The sequence below is a fragment of the Salmo salar genome, chromosome 03 (assembly GCF_965601325.2).
Source record: "Salmo salar chromosome 03, fSalSal1, whole genome shotgun sequence".
Lineage (NCBI taxonomy): Eukaryota > Metazoa > Chordata > Actinopteri > Salmoniformes > Salmonidae > Salmo > Salmo salar.
The window spans coordinates 7624944-7638771 of NC_138293.1; the positions used below are offsets into that span (position 1 = coordinate 7624944).

The window sequence follows — 13828 nt, forward strand, 5'->3', positions numbered from 1 at the left end:
CAATGGATTTCATTTCCAACGCTTAAAACACTTGGCCATTGCGGCTGTGTGAATCAAAGGAAAGTGATGAGGAGAAAGCACAAGTGGGCTATATACGCTTCGAGCAAGGTTAAAACATGTGTGGGGAGACCCCATTGAAATTCAGGTCCAACGTCTGAAAAACTCGGCCGTTGCAGCTGTTGGAATTCAAGTAAAGTAATTGGGATTTGGAAACAGACATCATTGGTGCAAAATGGTAAACTTGATTGCACGACATATTGAACTTATTGTGCCAAATCACGCCTTAACCACTCGGCCATTACAGCTTTCTGAATAAGCTCACACAAAAGATTTCTGAGCACTTGAATCACTGGACAAGTCCATGCATTAAAGAGACTATCTATATCAAGTCACCAAGGATATGTTCAGAATGAGGACTGGTTTGTCATAACGCTGCGAGCAGGGTTCGAACCTGCGCGGGGAGACCCCATTGGATTTTGAGTCCAACGCCTTAATCTCTCGGCCATCACAGCTTGCTCTATCACCTTCCACGCCCTAACCAGTCCGCAATCTCGTTCTGTCCATTTTAACTCTAAAACGTCCAGATCATCGCTACTGAAGTACCGACTTGAAATGTTTGTCATGGAAGATACATTCTGAGCACTTGAATGAAAGGACAAGTGCACACATTATCCATATCAAGTCACCAAGTATATGTTAAAAAGAAAGAATGGTTTGCCATTGCGCTGCGAGCAGGGTTCGAACCTGCGCAGGGAGACCCCATTGGATTTCAAGTCCAACGCCTTAACCACTCGGCCATCGCAGCTCGCTATATTAACCATCAGGCCTTAACCAGTCGGCTATCTCATTCTGTCCATTTTACTTCTGTAAAGACTAGACTATCTACTGAAGAGCCTATTTGAACTGTTTGTCAAGGAATATATATTCTGAGCACTTGAATCAATGGACAAGTCCATGCATTCAGCACATTATCCATATCAAGTCACATGTTACAAATATAGACTGGTTTGTCAATGCGCTGCGAGCAGCTTTAAAAACTGTACGGGGAGAAAAAAATTATTTTCATTTCCAACGCTTAAAACACTTGGCCATTGCAGCTGTGTGAATCAAAGGAAAGTGATGAGGAGAAAGCACAAGTGGGCTATATACGCTTCGAGCAAGGTTAAAACATGTGTGGGGAGACCCCATTGAAATTCAGGTCCAACGTCTGAAAAACTCGGCCGTTGCAGCTGTTGGAATTCAAGTAAAGTAATTGGGATTTGGAAACAGACATCATTGGTGCAAAATGGTAAACTTGATTGCACGACATATTGAACTTATTGTGCCAAATCACGCCTTAACCACTCGGCCATTACAGCTTTCTGAATAAGCTCACACAAAAGATTTCTGAGCACTTGAATCACTGGACAAGTCCATGCATTAAAGAGACTATCTATATCAAGTCACCAAGGATATGTTCAGAATGAGGACTGGTTTGTCATAACGCTGCGAGCAGGGTTCGAACCTGCGCGGGGAGACCCCATTGGATTTCCAGTCCAACGCCTTAACCTCTCGGCCATCACAGCTTGCTCTATTACCTTCTACGCCCTAACCAGTCCGCTATCTCGTTCTGTCCATATTAACTCTAAACCGTCCAGATCATCGCTACTGAAGTACCGACTTGAAATGTTTGTCATGGAAGATACATTCTGAGCTCTTGAATCAAAGGACAAATGCACACATTATCCATATCAAGTCACCAAGTATATGTTAAAAGAAAGAATGGTTTGCCATTGCGCTGCGAGCAGGGATCGAACCTGCGCAGGGAGACCCCATTGGATTTCAAGTCCAACGCCTTAACCACTCGGCCATCGCAGCTCGCTCTTTTAACTACCAGGCCTTAACCAGTCGGCTATCTCATTCTGTCCATTTTACTTCTGTAAAGACCAGACTATCTACTGAAGAGCCTATTTGAACTGTTTGTCAAGGGATATATATTCTAAGCACTTGAATAAATGGACAAGTCCATGCATTCAGCACATTATCCATATCAAGTCACATGTTACAAATATAGACTGGTTTGTCAATGCGCTGCGAGCAGCTTTAAAAACTGTACGGGGAGAAAACAATGGATTTCATTTCCAACGCTTAAAACACTTGGCCATTGCGGCTGTGTGAATCAAAGGAAAGTGATGAGGAGAAAGCACAAGTGGGCTATATACGCTTCGAGCAAGGTTAAAACATGTGTGGGGAGACCCCATTGAAATTCAGGTCCAACGTCTGAAAAACTCGGCCGTTGCAGCTGTTGGAATTCAACTAAAGTAATTGGGATTTGGAAACAGACATCATTGGTGCAAAATGGTAAACTTGATTGCACGACATATTGAACTTATTGTGCCAAATCACGCCTTAACCACTCGGCCATTACAGCTTTCTGAATAAGCTCACACAAAAGATTTCTGAGCACTTGAATCACTGGACAAGTCCATGCATTAAAGAGACTATCTATATCAAGTCACCAAGGATATGTTCAGAATGAGGACTGGTTTGTCATAACGCTGCGAGCAGGGTTCGAACCTGCGCGGGGAGACCCCATTGGATTTTTAGTCCAACGCCTTAATCTCTCGGCCATCACAGCTTGCTCTATTACCTTCCATGCCCTAACCAGTCCGCTATCTCGTTCTGTCCATTTCAACTCTAAAACGTCCAGATCATCGCTACTGAAGTACCGACTTGAAATGTTTGTCATGGAAGATACATTCTGAGCACTTGAATGAAAGGACAAGTGCACACATTATCCATATCAAGTCACCAAGTATATGTTAAAAAGAAAGAATGGCTTGCCATTGCGCTGCGAGCAGGGTTCGAACCTGCGCAGGGAGACCCCATTGGATTTCAAATCCAACGCCTTAACCACTCGGCCATCGCAGCTCGCTATATTAACCACCAGGCCTTAACCAGTCGGCTATCTCATTCTGTCCATTTTACTTCTGTAAAGACTAGACTATCTACTGAAGAGCCTATTTGAACTGTTTGTCAAGGAATATATATTCTGAGCACTTGAATCAATGGACAAGTCCATGCATTCAGCACATTATCCATATCAAGTCACATGTTACAAATATAGACTGGTTTGTCAATGCGCTGCGAGCAGCTTAAAAACTGTACGGGGAGAAAACAATGGATTTCATTTCCAACGCTTAAAACACTTGGCCATTGCGGCTGTGTGAATCAAAGGAAAGTGATGAGGAGAAAGCACAAGTGGGCTATATACGCTTAGAGCAAGGTTGAAACATGTGTGGGGAGACCCCATTGAAATTCAGGTCCAACGTCTGAAAAACTCGGCCGTTGCAGCTGTTGGAATTCAAGTAAAGTAATTGGGATTTGGAAACAGACATCATTGGTGCAAAATGGTAAACTTGATTGCAAGACATATTGAACTTATTGTGCCAAATCACGCCTTAACCACTCGGCCATCACAGCTTTCTGAATAAGCTCACACAAAAGATTTCTGAGCACTTTAATCACTGGACAAGTCCATGCATTAAAAAGACTATCCATATCATGTCACCAAGGACATGTTCAGAATGAGGACTGGTTTGTCATAACGCTGCGAGCAGGGTTCGAACCTGCGCGGGGAGACCCCGTTGGATTTCGAGTCCAACGCCTTAATCTCTCGGCCATTACAGCTTGCTCTATTACCTTCCACGCCCTAACCAGTCCGCTATCGCGTTCTGTCCATTTTAACTCTAAAACGTCCAGATCATCGCTACTGAAGTACCGACTTGAAATGTTTGTCATGGAAGATACATTCTGGGCACTTGAATGAAAGGACAAGTGCACACATTATCCATATCAAGTCACCAAGTATATGTTAAAAATAAAGAATGGCTTGCCATTGCGCTGCGAGCAGGGTTCGAACCTGCGCAGGGAGACCCCATTGGATTTCAAATCCAACGCCTTAACCACTCGGCCATCGCAGCTCGCTATATTAACCACCAGGCCTTAACCAGTCGGCTATCTCATTCTGTCCATTTTACTTCTGTAAAGACTAGACTATCTACTGAAGAGCCTATTTGAACTGTTTGTCAAGGAATATATATTCTGAGCACTTGAATCAATGGACAAGTCCATGCATTCAGCACATTATCCATATCAAGTCACATTTTACAAATATAGACTGGTTTGTCAATGCGCTGCGAGCAGCTTAAAAACTGTACGGGGAGAAAACAATGGATTTCATTTCCAACGCTTAAAACACTTGGCCATTGTGAATCAAAGGAAAGTGATGAGGAGAAAGCACAAGTGGGCTATATACGCTTCGAGCAAGGTTAAAACATGTGTGGGGAGACCCCATTGAAATTCAGGTCCAACGTCTGAAAAACTCGGCCGTTGCAGCTGTTGGAATTCAAGTAATTGGGATTTGGAAACAGACATCATTGGTGCAAAATGGTAAACTTGATTGCACGACATATTGAACTTATTGTGCCAAATCACGCCTTAACCACTCGGCCATTACAGCTTTCTGAATAAGCTCACACAAAAGATTTCTGAGCACTTGAATCACTGGACAAGTCCATGCATTAAAGAGACTATCCATATCAAGTCACCAAGGATATGTTCAGAATGAGGACTGGTTTGTCATAACGCTGCGAGCAGGGTTCGAACCTGCGCGAGGAGACCCCATAGGATTTCGAGTCCAACGCCTTAACCTCTCGGCCATCACAGCTTGCTCTATTACCTTCTACGCCCTAACCAGTCCGCTATCTCGTTCTGTCCATATTAACTCTAAAACGTCCAGATCATCGCTACTGAAGTACCGACTTGAAATGTTTGTCATGGAAGATACATTCTGAGCTCTTGAATCAAAGGACAAATGCACACATTATCCATATCAAGTCACCAAAAGAGAGATCTGGACCCTGATCTCTCTTTTGAAGAACATATCAAGACTGTTTCAAGGACAGCTTTTTTCCATCTACGTAACATTGCAAAAATCAGAAATTTTCTGTCCAAAAATGACGCAGAAAAATTAATCCATGCTTTTGTTACTTCTAGGCTGGACTACTGCAATGCTCTACTTTCCGGCTACCCGGATAAAGCACTAAATAAACTTCAGTTAGTGCTAAATACGGCTGCTAGAATCCTGACTAGAACCAAAAAATTTGATCATATTACTCCAGTGTTAGCCTCCCTACACTGGCTTCCTGTTAAGGCAAGGGCTGATTTCAAGGTTTTACTGCTAACCTACAAAGCATTACATGGGCTTGCTCCTACCTATCTTTCCGATTTGGTCCTGCCGTACATACCTACACGTACGCTACGGTCACAAGACGCAGGCCTCCTAATTGTCCCTAGAATTTCTAAGCAAACGGCTGGAGGTAGGGCTTTCTCCTATAGAGCTCCATTTTTATGGAATGGTCTGCCTACCAATGTGAGAGACGCAGACTCAGTCTCAACCTTTAAGTCTTTACTGAAGACTTATCTCTTCAGTAGGTCCTATGATTAAGTATAGTCTGGCCCAGGAGTGTGAAGGTGAACGGAAAGGCTGGAGCAACGAACCGCCCTTGCTGTCTCTGCCTTGCCGGTTCCCCTCTTTCCACTGGGATTCTCTGCCTCTAACCCTTTTACAGAGGCTGAGTCACTGGCCTACTGGTGTTCTTCCATGCCGTCCATGGGAGGGGTGCGTCACTTGAGTGGGTTGAGTCACTGACGTGGTCTTCCTGTCTGGGTTGGCGCCCCCCCCCCCCCCCTTGGGTTGTGCCATGGCGGAGATCGTTGTGGGCTATACTCGGCCTTGTCTTAGGACGGTAAGTTGGTGGTTGGAGACATCCCTCTAGTGGTGTGGGGGCTGTGCTTTGGCAAAGTGGGTGGGGTTATATCCTGCCTGTTTGGCCCTGTCCGGGGGTATCATCGGATGGGGCCACAGTGTCTTCTGATCCCTCCTGTCTCAGCCTCCAGTATTTATGCTGCAGTAGTTTATGTGTCGGGGGGCTAGGGTCAGTCTGTTACATCTGGAGTATTTCTCTTGTCTTATCCGGTGTCCTGTGTGTATTTAAATATGCTCTCTCTAATTCTCTCTTTCTCTCTTTCTGTCTTTCTCTCGGAGGACCTGAGCCCTAGGACCATGCCTCAGGACTACCTGGTATGATGACTCCTTGCTGTCCCCAGTCCACCTGGCCGTGCTGCTGCTCCAGTTTCAACTGTTCTGCCTGCGGCTATGGAACCCTGACCTGTTCACCGGACGTGCTTGTTGCACCCTCGACAACTACTATGATTATTATTATTTGACCATGCTGGTCATTTATGAACATTTTAACATTTTAACATTTTGACCATGTTCTGTTTTAATATCCACCCTGCACAGCCAGAAGAGGACTGGCCACCCCTCATAGCCTGGTTCCTCTCTAGGTTTCTTCCTAGGTTTTTGGCCTTTCTAGGGAGTTTTTCCTAGGGAGTTTTTCCTAGCCACCGTGCTTCTTTCACATGCTTTGCTTGCTGTTTGGGGTTTTAGGCTGGGTTTCTGTACAGCACTTTGAGAATATCAGCTGATGTACGAAGGGCTATATAAAAATAAATTTGATTGATTTGATTTGATTTGATTGAAGTATATGTTAAAAGAAAGAATGGTTTGCCATTGCGCTGCGAGCAGGGATCGAACCTGCGCAGGGAGACCCCATTGGATTTCAAGTCCAACGCCTTAACCACTCGGCCATCGCAGCTCGCTCTTTTAACTACCAGGCCTTAACCAGTCGGCTATCTCATTCTGTCCATTTTACTTCTGTAAAGACCAGACTATCTACTGAAGAGCCTATTTGAACTGTTTGTCAAGGGATATATATTCTAAGCACTTGAATAAATGGACAAGTCCATGCATTCAGCACATTATCCATATCAAGTCACATGTTACAAATATAGACTGGTTTGTCAATGCGCTGCGAGCAGCTTTAAAAACTGTACGGGGAGAAAACAATGGATTTCATTTCCAACGCTTAAAACACTTGGCCATTGCGGCTGTGTGAATCAAAGGAAAGTGATGAGGAGAAAGCACAAGTGGGCTATATACGCTTCGAGCAAGGTTAAAACATGTGTGGGGAGACCCCATTGAAATTCAGGTCCAACGTCTGAAAAACTCGGCCGTTGCAGCTGTTGGAATTCAACTAAAGTAATTGGGATTTGGAAACAGACATCATTGGTGCAAAATGGTAAACTTGATTGCACGACATATTGAACTTATTGTGCCAAATCACGCCTTAACCACTCGGCCATTACAGCTTTCTGAATAAGCTCACACAAAAGATTTCTGAGCACTTGAATCACTGGACAAGTCCATGCATTAAAGAGACTATCCATATCATGTCACCAAGGATATGTTCAGAATGAGGACTGGTTTGTCATAACACTGCGAGCAGGGTTCGAACCTGCGCGGGGAGACCCCATTGGATTTCGAGTCCAACGCCTTAATCTCTCGGCCATCACAGCTTGCTCTATTACCTTCCACGCCCTAACCAGTCCGCTATCTCGTTCTGTCCATTTTAACTCTAAAACGTCCAGATCATCGCTACTGAAGTACCGACTTGAAATGTTTGTCATGGAAGATACATTCTGAGCACTTGAATGAAAGGACAAGTGCACACATTATCCATATCAAGTCACCAAGTATATGTTAAAAAGAAAGAATGGCTTGCCATTGCGCTGCGAGCAGGGTTCGAACCTGCGCAGGGAGACCCCATTGGATTTCAAATCCAACGCCTTAACCACTCAGCCATCGCAGCTTGCTATATTAACCACCAGGCCTTAACCAGTCGGCTATCTCATTCTGTCCATTTTACTTCTGTAAAGACTAGACTATCTACTGAAGAGCCTATTTGAACTGTTTGTCAAGGAATATATATTCTGAGCACTTGAATCAATGGACAAGTCCATGCATTCAGCACATTATCCATATCAAGTCACATGTTACAAATATAGACTGGTTTGTCAATGCGCTGCGAGCAGCTTAAAAACTGTACGGGGAGAAAACAATGGATTTCATTTCCAACGCTTAAAACACTTGGCCATTGCGGCTGTGTGAATCAAAGGAAAGTGATGAGGAGAAAGCACAAGTGGGCTATATACGCTTAGAGCAAGGTTAAAACATGTGTGGGGAGACCCCATTGAAATTCAGGTCCAACGTCTGAAAAACTCGGCCGTTGCAGCTGTTGGAATTCAAGTAAAGTAATTGGGATTTGGAAACAGACATCATTGGTGCAAAATGGTAAACTTGATTGCAAGACATATTGAACTTATTGTGCCAAATCACGCCTTAACCACTCGGCCATCACAGCTTTCTGAATAAGCTCACACAAAAGATTTCTGAGCACTTTAATCACTGGACAAGTCCATGCATTAAAAAGACTATCCATATCATGTCACCAAGGACATGTTCAGAATGAGGACTGGTTTGTCATAACGCTGCGAGCAGGGTTCGAACCTGCGCGGGGAGACCCCGTTGGATTTCGAGTCCAACGCCTTAATCTCTCGGCCATCACAGCTTGCTCTATTACCTTCCACGCCCTAACCAGTCCGCTATCTCGTTCTGTCCATTTTAACTCTAAAACGTCCAGATCATCGCTACTGAAGTACCGACTTGAAATGTTTGTCATGGAAGATACATTCTGAGCACTTGAATGAAAGGACAAGTGCACACATTATCCATATCAAGTCACCAAGTATATGTTAAAAAGAAAGAATGGCTTGCCATTGCGCTGCGAGTTAGGTTCGAACCTGCGCAGGGAGACCCCATTGGATTTCAAATCCAACGCCTTAACCACTCGGCCATCGCAGCTCGCTATATTAACCACCAGGCCTTAACCAGTCGGCTATCTCATTCTGTCCATTTTACTTCTGTAAAGACTAGACTATCTACTGAAGAGCCTATTTGAACTGTTTGTCAAGGAATATATATTCTGAGCACTTGAATCAATGGACAAGTCCATGCATTCAGCACATTATCCATATCAAGTCACATGTTACAAATATAGACTGGTTTGTCAATGCGCTGCGAGTAGCTTAAAAACTGTACGGGGAGAAAACAATGGATTTCATTTCCAACGCTTAAAACACTTGGCCATTGTGAATCAAAGGAAAGTGATGAGGAGAAAGCACAAGTGGGCTATATACGCTTCGAGCAAGGTTAAAACATGTGTGGGGAGACCCCATTGATATTCAGGTCCAACGTCTGAAAAACTCGGCCGTTGCAGCTGTTGGAATTCAAGTAAAGTAATTGGGATTTGGAAACAGACATCATTGGTGCAAAATGGTAAACTTGATTGCACGACATATTGAACTTATTGTGCCAAATCACGCCTTAACCACTCGGCCATCACAGCTTTCTGAATAAGCTCACACAAAAGTATTCTGAGCACTTGAATCACTGGACAAGTCCATGCATTAAAGAGACTATCCATATCAAGTCACCAAGGATATGTTCAGAATGAGGACTGGTTTGTCATAACGCTGCGAGCAGGGTTCGAACCTGCGCGAGGAGACCCCATAGGATTTCGAGTCCAACGCCTTAACCTCTCGGCCATCACAGCTTGCTCTATTACCTTCTACGCCCTAACCAGTCCGCTATCTCGTTCTGTCCATTTTAACTCTAAAACGTCCAGATCATCGCTACTGAAGTACCGACTTGAAATGTTTGTCATGGAAGATACATTCTGGGCACTTGAATGAAAGGACAAGTGCACACATTATCCATATCAAGTCACCAAGTATATGTTAGAAAGAAAGAATGGCTTGCCATTGCGCTGCGAGCAGGGTTCGAACCTGCGCAGGGAGACCCCATTGGATTTCAAATCCAACGCCTTAACCACTCGGCCATCGCAGCTCGCTATATTAACCACCAGGCCTTAACCAGTCGGCTATCTCATTCTGTCCATTTTACTTCTGTAAAGACTAGACTATCTACTGAAGAGCCTATTTGAACTGTTTGTCAAGGAATATATATTCTGAGCACTTGAATCAATGGACAAGTCCATGCATTCAGCACATTGTCCATATCAAGTCACATGTTACAAATATAGACTGGTTTGTCAATGCGCTGCGAGCAGCTTGAAAACTGTACGGGGAGAAAACAATGGATTTCATTTCCAACGCTTAAAACACCTGGCCATTGCAGCTGTGTGAATCAAAGGAAAGTGATGAGGAGAAAGCACAAGTGGGCTATATACGCTTAGAGCAAGGTTAAAACATGTGTGGGGAGACCCCATTGAAATTCAGGTCCAACGTCTGAAATACTCGGCCGTTGCAGCTGTTGGAATTCAAGTAAAGTAATTGGGATTTGGAAACAGACATCATTGGTGCAAAATGGTAAACTTGATTGCAAGACATATTGAACTTATTGTGGCAAATCACGCCTTAACCACTCGGCCATCACAGCTTTCTGAATAAGCTCACACAAAAGATTTCTGAGCACTTTAATCACTGGAGAAGTCCATGCATTAAAAAGACTATCCATATCATGTCACCAAGGACATGTTCAGAATGAGGACTGGTTTGTCATAACGCTGCGAGCAGGGTTCGAACCTGCGCGGGGAGACCCCGTTGGATTTCGAGTCCAAAGCCTTAATCTCTCGGCCATCACAGCTTGCTCTATTACCTTCCACGCCCTAACCAGTCCGCTATCTCGTTCTGTCCATTTTAACTCTAAAACGTCCAGATCATCGCTACTGAAGTACCGACTTGAAATGTTTGTCATGGAAGATACATTCTGAGCACTTGAATCAAAGGACAAGTGCACACATTATCCATATCAAGTCACCAAGTATATGTTAAAAAGAAAGAATGGCTTGCCATTGCGCTGCGAGTTGGGTTCGAACCTGCGCAGGGAGAGCCCATTGGATTTCAAATCCAACGCCTTAACCACTCGGCCATCGCAGCTCGCTATATTAACCACCAGGCCTTAACCAGTCGGCTATCTCATTCTGTCCATTTTACTTCTGTAAAGACTAGACTATCTACTGAAGAGCCTATTTGAACTGTTTGTCAAGGAATATATATTCAGAGCACTTGAATCAATGGACAAGTCCATGCATTCAGCACATTATCCATATCAAGTCACATGTTACAAATATAGACTGGTTTGTCAATGCGCTGCGAGCAGCTTAAAAACTGTACGGGGAGAAAACAATGGATTTCATTTCCAACGCTTAAAACACTTGGCCATTGTGAATCAAAGGAAAGTGATGAGGAGAAAGCACAAGTGGGCTATATACGCTTCGAGCAAGGTTAAAACATGTGTGGGGAGACCCCATTGAAATTCAGGTCCAACGTCTGAAAAACTCGGCCGTTGCAGCTGTTGGAATTCAAGTAAAGTAATGGGATTTGAAAACAGACATCATTGGTGCAAAATGGTAAACTTGATTGCAAGACATATTGAACTTAGTGTGCCAAATCACGCCTTAACCACTCGGCCATTACAGCTTTCTGAATAAGCTCACACAAAAGATTTCTGAGCACTTTAATCACTGGACAAGTCCATGCATTAAAAAGACTATCCATATCATGTCACCAAGGATATGTTCAGAATGAGGACTGGTTTGTCATAACGCTGCGAGCAGTGTTCGAACCTGCGCGGGGAGACCCCATTGGATTTCGAGTCCAACGCCTTAACCTCTCGGCCATCACAGCTTGCTCTATTACCTTCTACGACCTAACCAGTCCGCTATCTCGTTCTGTCCATTTTAACTCTAAAACGTCCAGATCATCGCTACTGAAGTACCGACTTGAAATGTTTGTCATGGAAGATACATTCTGAGCACTTGAATCAAAGGACAAGTGCACACATTATCCATATCAAGTCACCAAGTATATGTTAAAAATAAAGAATGGTTTGCCATTGCGCTGCGAGCAGGGTTCGAACCTGCGCAGGGAGACCCCATTGGATTTCAAGTCCAACGCCTTAACCACTCGGCCATCGCAGCTCGCTATATTAACCACCAGACCTTAACCAGTCGGCTATCTCATTCTGTCCATTTTACTTCTGTAAAGACTAGACTATCTACTGAAGAGCCTATTTGAACTGTTTGTCAAGGAATATATATTCTGAGCACTTGAATCAATGGACAAGTCCATGCATTCAGCACATTATCCATATCAAGTCACATGTTACAAATATAGACTGGTTTGTCAATGCGCTGCGAGCAGCTTAAAAACTGTACGGGGAGAAAACAATGGATTTCATTTCCAACGCTTAAAACACCTGGCCATTGCAGCTGTGTGAATCAAAGGAAAGTGATGAGGAGAAAGCACAAGTGGGCTATATACGCTTAGAGCAAGGTTAAAACATGTATGGGGAGACCCCATTGAAATTCAGGTCCAACGTCTGAAAAACTCGGCCGTTGCAGCTGTTGGAATTCAAGTAAAGTAATTGGGATTTGGAAACAGACATCATTGGTGCAAAATGGTAAACTTGATTGCAAGACATATTGAACTTATTGTGGCAAATCACGCCTTAACCACTCGGCCATCACAGCTTTCTGAATAAGCTCACACAAAAGATTTCTGAGCACTTTAATCACTGGACAAGTCCATGCGTTAAAAAGACTATCCATATCATGTCACCAAGGACATGTTCAGAATGAGGACCGGTTTGTCATAACGCTGCGAGCAGGGTTCGAACCTGCGCGGGGAGACCGCGTTGGATTTCGAGTCCAACGCCTTAATCTCTCGGCCATCACAGCTTGCTCTATTACCTTCCACGCCCTAACCAGTCCGCTATCTCGTTCTGTCCATTTTAACTCTAAAACGTCCAGATCATCGCTACTGAAGTACCGACTTGAAATGTTTGTCATGGAAGATACATTCTGAGCACTTGAATGAAAGGACAAGTGCACACATTATCCATATCAAGTCACCAAGTATATGTTAAAAAGAAAGAATGGCTTGCCATTGCGCTGCGAGTTGGGTTCGAACCTGCGCAGGGAGAGCCCATTGGATTTCAAATCCAACGCCTTAACCACTCGGCCATCGCAGCTCGCTATATTAACCACCAGGCCTTAACCAGTCGGCTATCTCATTCTGTCCATTTTACTTCTGTAAAGACTAGACTATCTACTGAAGAGCCTATTTGAACTGTTTGTCAAGGAATATATATTCTGAGCACTTGAATCAATGGACAAGTCCATGCATTCAGCACATTATCCATATCAAGTCACATGTTACAAATATAGACTGGTTTGTCAATGCGCTGCGAGCAGCTTAAAAACTGTACGGGGAGAAAACAATGGATTTCATTTCCAACGCTTAAAACACTTGGCCATTGTGAATCAAAGGAAAGTGATGAGGAGAAAGCACAAGTGGGCTATATACGCTTCGAGCAAGGTTAAAACATGTGTGGGGAGACCCCATTGAAATTCAGGTCCAACGTCTGAAAAACTCGGCCGTTGCAGCTGTTGGAATTCAAGTAAAGTAATTGGGATTTGAAAACAGACATCATTGGTGCAAAATGGTAAACTTGATTGCAAGACATATTGAACTTAGTGTGCCAAATCACGCCTTAACCACTCGGCCATTACAGCTTTCTGAATTAGCTCACACAAAAGATTTCTGAGCACTTTAATCACTGGACAAGTCCATGCATTAAAGAGACTATCCATATCAAGTCACCAAGGATATGTTCAGAATGAGGACTGGTTTGTCATAACGCTGCGAGCAGGGTTCGAACCTGCGCGGGGAGACCCCATTGGATTTCGAGTCCAACGCCTTAACCTCTCGGCCATCACAGCTTGCTCTATTACCTTCTACGACCTAACCAGTCCGCTATCTCGTTCTGTCCATTTTAACTCTAAAACGTCCAGATCATCGC

At 43.9% G+C, this 13828-nt stretch overlaps 23 non-coding genes across 23 annotated transcripts; all 23 read right to left on the minus strand.

Moving 5' to 3' along the window:
- Positions 1-430: 430 nt before the first annotated feature.
- On the minus strand, positions 431-512 carry trnas-cga (transfer RNA serine (anticodon CGA)). The gene has a single exon. It is a non-coding gene; the product is annotated as a tRNA-Leu (tRNA).
- A 211-nt stretch (positions 513-723) lies between these two features.
- On the minus strand, positions 724-805 carry trnas-uga (transfer RNA serine (anticodon UGA)). The gene has a single exon. It is a non-coding gene; the product is annotated as a tRNA-Ser (tRNA).
- A 678-nt stretch (positions 806-1483) lies between these two features.
- Positions 1484-1565, minus strand: trnas-cga (transfer RNA serine (anticodon CGA)). The gene has a single exon. It is a non-coding gene; the product is annotated as a tRNA-Ser (tRNA).
- A 210-nt stretch (positions 1566-1775) lies between these two features.
- On the minus strand, positions 1776-1857 carry trnas-uga (transfer RNA serine (anticodon UGA)). The gene has a single exon. It is a non-coding gene; the product is annotated as a tRNA-Ser (tRNA).
- A 678-nt stretch (positions 1858-2535) lies between these two features.
- Positions 2536-2617, minus strand: trnas-cga (transfer RNA serine (anticodon CGA)). Its single transcript has one exon. It is a non-coding gene; the product is annotated as a tRNA-Phe (tRNA).
- Positions 2618-2828: 211 nt separating this feature from the next.
- trnas-uga (transfer RNA serine (anticodon UGA)) lies at positions 2829-2910 on the minus strand. Its single transcript has one exon. It is a non-coding gene; the product is annotated as a tRNA-Ser (tRNA).
- Positions 2911-3587: 677 nt separating this feature from the next.
- On the minus strand, positions 3588-3669 carry trnas-cga (transfer RNA serine (anticodon CGA)). The gene has a single exon. It is a non-coding gene; the product is annotated as a tRNA-Ser (tRNA).
- A 211-nt stretch (positions 3670-3880) lies between these two features.
- trnas-uga (transfer RNA serine (anticodon UGA)) lies at positions 3881-3962 on the minus strand. The gene has a single exon. It is a non-coding gene; the product is annotated as a tRNA-Ser (tRNA).
- Positions 3963-4626: 664 nt separating this feature from the next.
- Positions 4627-4708, minus strand: trnas-cga (transfer RNA serine (anticodon CGA)). Its single transcript has one exon. It is a non-coding gene; the product is annotated as a tRNA-Ser (tRNA).
- A 1911-nt stretch (positions 4709-6619) lies between these two features.
- trnas-uga (transfer RNA serine (anticodon UGA)) lies at positions 6620-6701 on the minus strand. Its single transcript has one exon. It is a non-coding gene; the product is annotated as a tRNA-Ser (tRNA).
- A 678-nt stretch (positions 6702-7379) lies between these two features.
- trnas-cga (transfer RNA serine (anticodon CGA)) lies at positions 7380-7461 on the minus strand. Its single transcript has one exon. It is a non-coding gene; the product is annotated as a tRNA-Ser (tRNA).
- A 211-nt stretch (positions 7462-7672) lies between these two features.
- trnas-uga (transfer RNA serine (anticodon UGA)) lies at positions 7673-7754 on the minus strand. Its single transcript has one exon. It is a non-coding gene; the product is annotated as a tRNA-Ser (tRNA).
- A 677-nt stretch (positions 7755-8431) lies between these two features.
- Positions 8432-8513, minus strand: trnas-cga (transfer RNA serine (anticodon CGA)). Its single transcript has one exon. It is a non-coding gene; the product is annotated as a tRNA-Ser (tRNA).
- A 211-nt stretch (positions 8514-8724) lies between these two features.
- trnas-uga (transfer RNA serine (anticodon UGA)) lies at positions 8725-8806 on the minus strand. Its single transcript has one exon. It is a non-coding gene; the product is annotated as a tRNA-Ser (tRNA).
- A 669-nt stretch (positions 8807-9475) lies between these two features.
- On the minus strand, positions 9476-9557 carry trnas-cga (transfer RNA serine (anticodon CGA)). Its single transcript has one exon. It is a non-coding gene; the product is annotated as a tRNA-Ser (tRNA).
- A 211-nt stretch (positions 9558-9768) lies between these two features.
- trnas-uga (transfer RNA serine (anticodon UGA)) lies at positions 9769-9850 on the minus strand. The gene has a single exon. It is a non-coding gene; the product is annotated as a tRNA-Ser (tRNA).
- A 677-nt stretch (positions 9851-10527) lies between these two features.
- Positions 10528-10609, minus strand: trnas-cga (transfer RNA serine (anticodon CGA)). The gene has a single exon. It is a non-coding gene; the product is annotated as a tRNA-Ser (tRNA).
- A 211-nt stretch (positions 10610-10820) lies between these two features.
- trnas-uga (transfer RNA serine (anticodon UGA)) lies at positions 10821-10902 on the minus strand. Its single transcript has one exon. It is a non-coding gene; the product is annotated as a tRNA-Ser (tRNA).
- A 668-nt stretch (positions 10903-11570) lies between these two features.
- Positions 11571-11652, minus strand: trnas-cga (transfer RNA serine (anticodon CGA)). The gene has a single exon. It is a non-coding gene; the product is annotated as a tRNA-Ser (tRNA).
- Positions 11653-11863: 211 nt separating this feature from the next.
- On the minus strand, positions 11864-11945 carry trnas-uga (transfer RNA serine (anticodon UGA)). Its single transcript has one exon. It is a non-coding gene; the product is annotated as a tRNA-Ser (tRNA).
- A 677-nt stretch (positions 11946-12622) lies between these two features.
- Positions 12623-12704, minus strand: trnas-cga (transfer RNA serine (anticodon CGA)). The gene has a single exon. It is a non-coding gene; the product is annotated as a tRNA-Ser (tRNA).
- Positions 12705-12915: 211 nt separating this feature from the next.
- On the minus strand, positions 12916-12997 carry trnas-uga (transfer RNA serine (anticodon UGA)). Its single transcript has one exon. It is a non-coding gene; the product is annotated as a tRNA-Ser (tRNA).
- Positions 12998-13666: 669 nt separating this feature from the next.
- On the minus strand, positions 13667-13748 carry trnas-cga (transfer RNA serine (anticodon CGA)). Its single transcript has one exon. It is a non-coding gene; the product is annotated as a tRNA-Ser (tRNA).
- Positions 13749-13828: the final 80 nt, after the last annotated feature.